The sequence below is a fragment of the Callorhinchus milii genome, unplaced genomic scaffold (assembly GCF_018977255.1).
Source record: "Callorhinchus milii isolate IMCB2004 unplaced genomic scaffold, IMCB_Cmil_1.0 Scaffold21, whole genome shotgun sequence".
Lineage (NCBI taxonomy): Eukaryota > Metazoa > Chordata > Chondrichthyes > Chimaeriformes > Callorhinchidae > Callorhinchus > Callorhinchus milii.
Genome location: NW_024704762.1, coordinates 1,619,863 through 1,628,576, shown reverse-complemented (window position 1 = coordinate 1,628,576; position 8,714 = coordinate 1,619,863).

The following is an 8,714-nucleotide window of genomic DNA, read 5'->3' as shown; positions in this document are numbered from 1 at the left end:
GAAGCGCTTTGAGACGTCGAGAAGACGTGAAAAGCACTATATCAAATGCAAGGATTGTTATTATTATAACTAGTGGCCCATTAAAACAAGCCTTGCATTTGATGTAGCATAGGAACAGAGCAGGCCATTCAGCCCCTCGAGCTTGTTCTGCCGTAATCACGCCATAATAATAGCATCTTAATCATGTCGTTGAAATGTTTTAACACGCTTTGCAGGTTACACCTTGTGTTTGTAGGTAAACACAGCAGCCAGTTTGCACACATCAGTGTCCCTCAAACAGCTGTGAAGTGACTTATCAGTTTTATTGCACGACATACAAAGAAAATTCCTTCTTTTTGTATCCAAATAACTTTAAAATCCATCCACAACAACAGCTTACACTTATATATAGCGCCCTCCACACAGGGTAGCATCTCAGAGGGCTTAATAAACAGGCACAGACGGCGTATCTTATTGTGGAGTCCTGTAGCTCAGTGGTTAGAGCACTCGCTCTGCAAGTGAGAGACCTGAGTTCAATTCCAGGCAGAGGGCGAAACCTTGGGCAAGTTTCCTTACTCCACACAGAGCCTAATAATAATCCTCCAAAACCAAAAACAATAATAAATTGGTCATTTTCAATCGACGACTGTTTGTGGGACATTGCTGTGCGCAATTGGCTGCCGCGTTCGCCCACAAATATACAGTCAATTCACTTTACAGTGTGTTCTGTGAAGCGCTTTGGGACATCCTCCCAACGTGAAAAGCGCTATATCAAATGCAAGGATTATTATTATTATTATTATCTGAAGCATGGACTGGAGTGTCAGACTGTGAGCTCAAAGAACCATGGGGTTTGAACCCACAATCTTCTGACTTAGATAAGAGTCAGCTTACACACATTCTTATTACTTGCACACACTGGCACAGATGCCAGGACCCTGATGCACGCTCACAATCCAACTCCAACAGGCGTCACCAAATGGTGAGCAAGAGCCCTGGTGGCTTTTGCCTCCCTAGCCAAGGGGAGTTGAGGTCTAATTCATACATACCCTAAATGAGGCGTTCCCCGGGGAGTGACTGAAAAAAATCTCTTGTGCTTTTAGTGGATTAATGACAATAAAGGCTGATGCCTCACCTTAACCGTCAGCCTGGCTCAGGTGGTGACGTTCTTGCCTCTGGCTCAGAAAGGCTCCCAGTCTAGGCCGACACTCCAATTCCATGTTGGGGCAGTATTTTATTCTCGCCTCTGAGTCATGAGCTTTGGGCTTCAAGCTTCACAGTGAGAATTAGAATTCCTAGACTTAGCTGATTCTCCAGTGCACGGCTGGGGGAGTGCTGCATTGTCAGAGGTGCCATCCTTCAGATGAGATGTTAAACCGAGGTCACGTCTGCCTGTGCAGGTGAATTTTAAAGATCCAGCGGCGCTATATGAAAAGGGAATGGGGTTTCTCTCCCCCAGTGTCCTGGCCGACAATCTCCAAATAAAATTGATCGCTCAATCCATGACTGTTTGCAAAGATTGTTCTGTGCAAATTGGCTGCCATGTTTGCCCAATAATATATAATCACTACACATTATTATTATTATAGCAAATCCTGAGAAACGTTTTGAGACGTTTTGACAACAGGATTATCATTAATTTTTGTCATTGATAGTGGAACAGCAAAATTCCCAGGAATTGCATTGAGCTCTATCTGAAACGTGCGTACAGTGTTATATTTCTTCCATGCCGGGAAATTAGTTCAGCTTCATTTGCTCACTTCGTTGATGCTTCAGGGAATGTGCATCTTGGCAGAGAGCAAGTGGAGACTTTCTGCCTGGAGGTATTTTAGTAACATTTTAAAGCGTATACGGGTTTTGGACAATTCTTAAAGTTAGACTTAACTTAATTTTGAAGCTGGTGTTCAGTATTATTTTCTTAGGAAGTTGCCCACTTTGAAGGTGATGAGAAAAAAATAGTTCCTGTCTAGACCCAGGTGGAATTTCTCCCCTAGGAATTACATACAATAACAACTTACCTTCACATAGAGCCTTTCACTCCAGATGGCGTGAAGGGCGTTATATAAAATGCAAGTTATTGTTGTAATTTCTGTACAAATTATAATTTGGTGAGGGTTGGTAATCAGGCTGTTTGGTCCAAATAGTCTGTGCCACTGTTTACACTCCACATGAGCTTCCACCTCTCCAGTTCTTCCCTCTTCTATTTCTTTCTTCCTCATGCACTCATCAAGTTCCTCTTAAATACTTTGTTTTACTGGTTCAACCACAGTTTCTGGCAATGAGTTCCATATTCTCACAGCCCTCTGTGTGATGAAGTTCCTCCTAAACTGTCTATTCGATCTGCTGCTTATCTTTGCACCCTTTAGTTTGGGCCTCACCAACAAGTAAAAACAGTCTACCTACCAATGTCCATCAATCATAGAATTCTACAGCACATAAGGAGGACATTAGGCCCATCGTGTCTGTACCGGCTCTTTGAAAAGAGCTATCCGATTCAATCCCACTTCCACCCACTCTCCCCACAGTCCTGCAAACTTGTCCTCCCCGAATAGTCATCTACTTCTCTCTGTTATTAAAAGTTGTTATTGAATGGGCTTCCACCAGCCTTTCAGGCAATGCATCCAGATCCCAACAACTCATCAAATCCTTTCATAACTCACTTCTCTATCAGGTCCCCCCTCTCACTCATCTCAACTCTACAAATAAAAGATCCAGGTAGGGTATTAAGGTATACGGGGCAAGGGCGGGCAAGAGGACTTGAGTTACAGATCAGCCATGATCTTGTATAATGGTGGAACAGGCTCGAGGGCTGAATGGCCTACTCCTGTTTCTATGACCTGTCTGATTTTGCTTATAACTATATTCGCTCATTGTTGGAAACATTCTTGTAAACCTACGTAGTTCTCTCCCCGATGTTGCAATATCTCAGGAACATCTCGATTTGGTTTCCTTCTGTGTTGGATATTGACCCTGAATATCTCACAGTGATGCTGTGCAGGCTGCTCTGCTGAGACCATATTGGGGCAGAGTAAAGAGAGCTGTGCTGTACTTTATTACCAGCCTTCACCCTCAATATGAACACAATTCACCTAATTCTAAAGCCTAATATATCTATTAATTACACAGCCATCTTCCCAAGGCCTTACAAGCTGTGTAGCAATCCCAGTTGTATCATGGAATGAAAGGTTTGCTGATGTGAGTGAGCAGCATGTGTTACCCATAGAACCATACTACAATGACAAGAACTTGCAGTTGTGTAGGGGCCTTCACTTGGGGTCGCATTTCAGAGCACTGAACAAATGGAGTAGGCTGATAGCGAGCTGTGGGGAAAGGGGAGGTGACTGCAGGTGCTCTGGGACTGTACCCCACATGGAGGGCACTATATAAATGCAAGTTGTTGCTGTCTTTGCAAAGATAAAAGTTTCAAGGTGAGATTTGAATGTGGGCACGGTGGAGACACTGAGACAAGGAGTTATAAAAAACTTCTGAATTTGGTCACTCAACTCAAAGCGAGTGGCTGAAGGTATGGCCATAGCCGGCTGAGTGAAGTGGGTGAGAAGAGGAGTGCGGGGGGGGTTAAACAGATTGGAGTAGTAGGGAGGCGCGAGGGCATGAAGTGATTTGTAAATGAGTGTGAGGATCTTGAAATTTCTTGCCTAGCCTTGCCCTCTCTCTCCCCTTTTTTAATACTGCCTGAAAACTTTCCTCTTCGCTTGTGCTTACGGCCACCTCCCCCTCCCACCCTCCGGCTCGGAGCCAGGCTCCGCCACCGTGAAGCGCTCTGAGACGCTACCCTGCGTGGAGAGCACTATATCAGTGCAAGTTGTTGTTGTTCTGCGACAGAGACCGGTGGAGCCTGGCAAGGACTAGGGTGGTAGGGGTGCGGAGCCTGTTACAAGTGAGGAGAGGGGCAGTGGATTTCTGAACCAGGTGGACCCAAGAGAAATGCATGACACAATCAGTGGCCATTTGGGCCATTTTTTCCCAAGAAGTTGTCTATCTTAGTCCCAATTCCCTGCTTTCTCCCCGTCCCCTCTAATCCCCTTCCTCTGCCCATTCTTGTTCAATTCTCATTAAAATGCCTCCAATCAACTCAACTCTTAAAGCTACCCTGACAACCCAACCTTCCTCTTTTTATTTTCCAAGTCACAGTATTGAATTCAAGTCCTCTTGTCGTTGAGTCCGTGACTAGTGGAATGAATGTAGAGTCCCGTGCAAGTGAGAGGACACAGGTTTGATTCTCTGGTGGGATGAAACCTTAGGCAAGTTTCCTTACTCCACACTCCTGTTTACCTAGCAGTAAGTATGAACCCAGTTGGCAATTGATTGGTGGATCAATTTTGGAGAGAATAATCCAAAAGGTGACTCAATCCACGGCTGTTTGTGGGACACTGCCGTACGCAACTGGCTACCGTGTTTCACCCACAAAATACACAATTAATCCACTTCACAGTGTGGTCTGTGAAATGCTTTGAGATGTGATAAGGCACGACATCAAATGCAAGGATGATTATTATTATTATCCCTGAATGCTCTGCCTTGAGGCTGGAACATTTGTGCTCTTCGTGACAGTAACAAGATTCTTAAACATAATTTATTTCCGTTATTTGTTTTGAAGTTCGACATTATGCAACACAACAGCTGCTGAATGACTTGCAAGAAGGAAGTGAGAAATCCTCCGTAGAGAGATAAACACAGCCAGTGATCAGCTTCAGTAACAGGGCAGGCAGGTGGGGCAGTGTTTGGATCAATACAAGTGTTGAAATTAATATTTGCAACTCTCAACAGAAGGGAAGGTGGGAGTGAGCTCACAGCACTCGCCCTCATGGCTGCTTGAATTTTAGACAGTCGAGGAAAGTTTTTAAGTTCACAAAAGATTATTGGACTTGGTTCCTGTAAATACTGGACCCTGTGGAGTTGTAAAACATTGATAATAACCGTGAGTGTTCTGGCTCAAAGTCCAGTTTTTCTACAAAAATACAGTCACTATACTTTGCAGTACATCCCGTGACTCCCTTTAAGACGTCCTCTCAACGTGAAAGGCGTAATGATTATTATTTTAATGAATGCAATTTTGTTGCTCTCTAGGATGCTACCCTATGTGAGGGGTATCACATAAATGCAAGTTGTTGTTCTTGCCTGGATCCCTGGTTGTTAGTCAGTGCAACAGCCAGCATCGACCGAGGCTATATTATTGTACCAAAAACAGGAGTCGCTGGGAACACTCAGCAGATCAGGCAGCATCTATGGAGAGAGGAAAGTGAGTCAACGTTTCGGGCCCACAATCCTTCGTCAGAACTGGGGCATGTTGAGAAAAACATGCCCCAGACTCAGACTATATTATTGTAGTCTGTGTGGAAGTACAGAAAGGAAATCGGCTGGAGGAGAAAATACTGGCCAGGCTCCCACACCTGATCCCTTCCAATGGCTCCCCTCCTCCTGCCCTGGTAGAAGATGTGGATGTCACAATAGGTGGGGGGAACGGACTGGATTGGGCTCGACCGTCATGCCTCTGTGCTCAAATACCTCCGACTGACACGCAAACCTAATCCAGCACAAGTCAGGACGGAGAGGAGAGGAGAGGGGATGAGTGAAGGAGACATCTTCTTTGTACTATTAAAGACACTGTCAGTGTGACAGTGAATCTGACAATCACATAATAACTGATTGACATAAAGACATGATTTATACCTCACCGGAAAGGTCTTGCATTTGGCAGTGTCTTAGTCATAATTTTTGGGGGGTCTCCTATTGCTGATGAACTATATTAAAAAATGCTTCCATTAAGCCCCAAAATATGTGGTACGCATCATATTCTGCAACTACACAGCAACAGAAGAAAGCACACACTCTTCAAAGAGATGCATCTATATCCTGCACAAATGTATGGCACCTTTTTCTGGGAGCTAGAGTCCTCCCATGTGGGACAGCAAAGAGAGAGACTGAGAGAGAGAGAGAGATACGAAGAGATAGACTGTGTGAGAGAGACTGTGAGAAAGAATATATTATAAAGTGTAGTGACTGTGGTTTGAAGGAGAATAATAATAATAATAATCCTTGCATTTGATATAGCACTTTTCACGTCGGGAGAACGTCCCAAAGCGCTTCACAGAACACACTGTAAAGTGAATTCACTGTATATTTGTGGGCGAACGCGGCAGCCAATTGCGCACAGCAATGTCCCACAGTCGTAGGTTGAAAATGACCAATTTATTATTGTTTTGTTTTGGAGGGATTATTATTAGGCTCAGTGTGGAGTAAGGAAACTTGCCCAAGGTTTCGCCCTCTGCCTGGAATTGAACTCAGGTGTCCTGTTGCTTGCAAAGCGAGTGCTCTAACCACTGAGCTACAGGACTCCACAGAACCAGAGGAACACTAAAAGAGGGACAGACAGGGAGAGAGAGAAACTTAGAGAGAGAGAGAGGGGGAGACTGGGAAAGATTGAGAGAGAGAGAGAGAGAGAGAGAGAGAGAGATACTTTGAGAGAAAATATATTAAAGGAATCTTCCCACTGAGTCCTCCCACTGAGTCCTTCCACTGAGTCCTTCCAAAACGAGTCCTCCCACAGGAGTCCTCCCAGATAAAAATGAAATGTCTGTCTATGTGTTTGTCTGTGTGTTAATCTACATTCTATATTTGATCCTTTGTCCCAAGTTTACAAGTTTACAAAGTTTACAAGTTTACTCTAGGATTCCAGGTTACAGATCCTGACAAAGCCCTACCTTGTTCTCTTACTCCGCCTGCCCTGTAAGGGTTGTAAACCACAAGGGACATTCTGTGGAATTATTTAAGAGCTGAGAACAAAAGATGTAACTGACACATTATCTGAAACTAACTGGTGTATCCAAATCAGTCAGTGTGAGCAAATCAGTAACTATCAGGCCCTGAGGGAGGGACTGTGCTCATAACTTGTTTCAGATTCAATAAATAATCCTTGTGTTTGATACAGCGTCTTACCACTTCGTCGAGATGCCTCAAAGCACTTCACAAGACCTTACTGTGAAGTGTAGTGACTGTGTAGATGTGCGTGATCCTGGCAGCCAAGTTGTGTGCAGCAACATCCTGCAAACAGCCATTGAGTGAGTGACCAATTTTATTGGGGGGATTGTTATCCAGGACACCGGGAAAGGGAAACTCCCTTCTCTTTTTGAATAGTTTCATAGGATTTTTAATGTCTACCTGAACAGAAGAGACCTCAGTTTAATGACACCTTCAACAATGCTGCTCCTCCCCACTCCCACACCTCACTGAACTGTGAGTTCAAAGACCAACATGGAGACACCATTCTGACTGAGGTGAGGTAGCCTGACACCTGGAACTGTACTGTACATGACATACTGGCCTCCTCTACACGCTCAGAAATGTTGTTCAGTGAGGATCTGAGCTCCACAGGCTGGGAAAGCACCAGGTTCCATCCCAAGTTCGCCCACAAATATACAGTCAATTCACTTTACAGTGTGTTCTGTGAAGCGCTTTGGGACGTCCTCCCGACGTGAAAAGCGCAATATCAAATGCAAGGATTATTATTATTAAGTCAGCGCTAAGTTAGCGGAGCTCAGCTTGGGTAGCTGTGAATAATATTAATAATAATAATAATAATCCTTGCATTCGATACAGCGCCTAATCAATTGGGAAGCCAATTGCCCAGCCAACAACCATCCAGATGAAATTGGTCACCTACTTACCCTTTGTTTTGGATACCGCTGTGCACAAATTCTCTCCCCCATAAACTATGGCAATGAGACCAGTTGTTGTATCCCATGGAATCCCATAGCGTAGTGGTTAGTTGGAGCACTCGCCTTGCAAGCAAAAGGATCCAAGTTCGATTCCTGGGAAAGGGAAAACCTTACGCAAGTTTCCTTACTCCACAAGCCTCTGTTTATCTCGCAATATGTAAGAATCCGATTGTTAGTGGATTGCTTTCCAGGGGTAATAATCCCTCAAAATAAATTGAGGGATTCACTCAATCAATGACTATTTGTGGTACACTGCTGTGTGCAATATGTGCATTTGATGTGCATTTGATATAGCACTTTATCACATCTTCGAGATGTCTCAAACTGCTTCACAGGATATACTGTAAAGTGAATTGACTGTATATTATGGGCGAAACCTGGAAGCTTTCCTCTCTCCCCATCTGCTGTGAGATCAGCTAACACAGCACAGCCTAGAGATCAGAACCTGAGCCCTTCCTGCTTAAGGTGATGGGTTCACTCAGTGAGTCCACATCTGGACTTGCACATCTGGCAGATTATTGCTGCGAGCAGAATATAGAATTGAGTGCAAAAGCAGGAGCACTCTTTCCTTTGGTTCAGACTGATATGGGTTCAAGCCCCACATCGAGCCTTTGAGGTCACTATCCAGAGCTCCATTGTCGGAGGTGCCATCCTTCGATATAACATTAAACCGAGGTTCCGTCTGCCTGTTCAGGGGACGTTAAAGATGCTGAGACACTATACAAAAAGAGAAGGGAATTTCTCTCTCCCAATGTCCTGGCTGACAAACCCCCAAATAAAATCGATCACTCGCTTCACAGCCGTTTGTGGGACAATGTTGTTGGTTCGTCTGTGTGTAGACACAGTCGCTACGCTTGACAGCAATTGCCTACAAAATGCTCGGAGAGACTTTGATGGAACATTGAACGCTCAGATTATGAACTCTGTCGTGCCTGTGTGGAAACTCGCAAGGATCAGGCCTGAGATTTAAAAGGGCCAAAGGGTACGTCTTGTTTACTG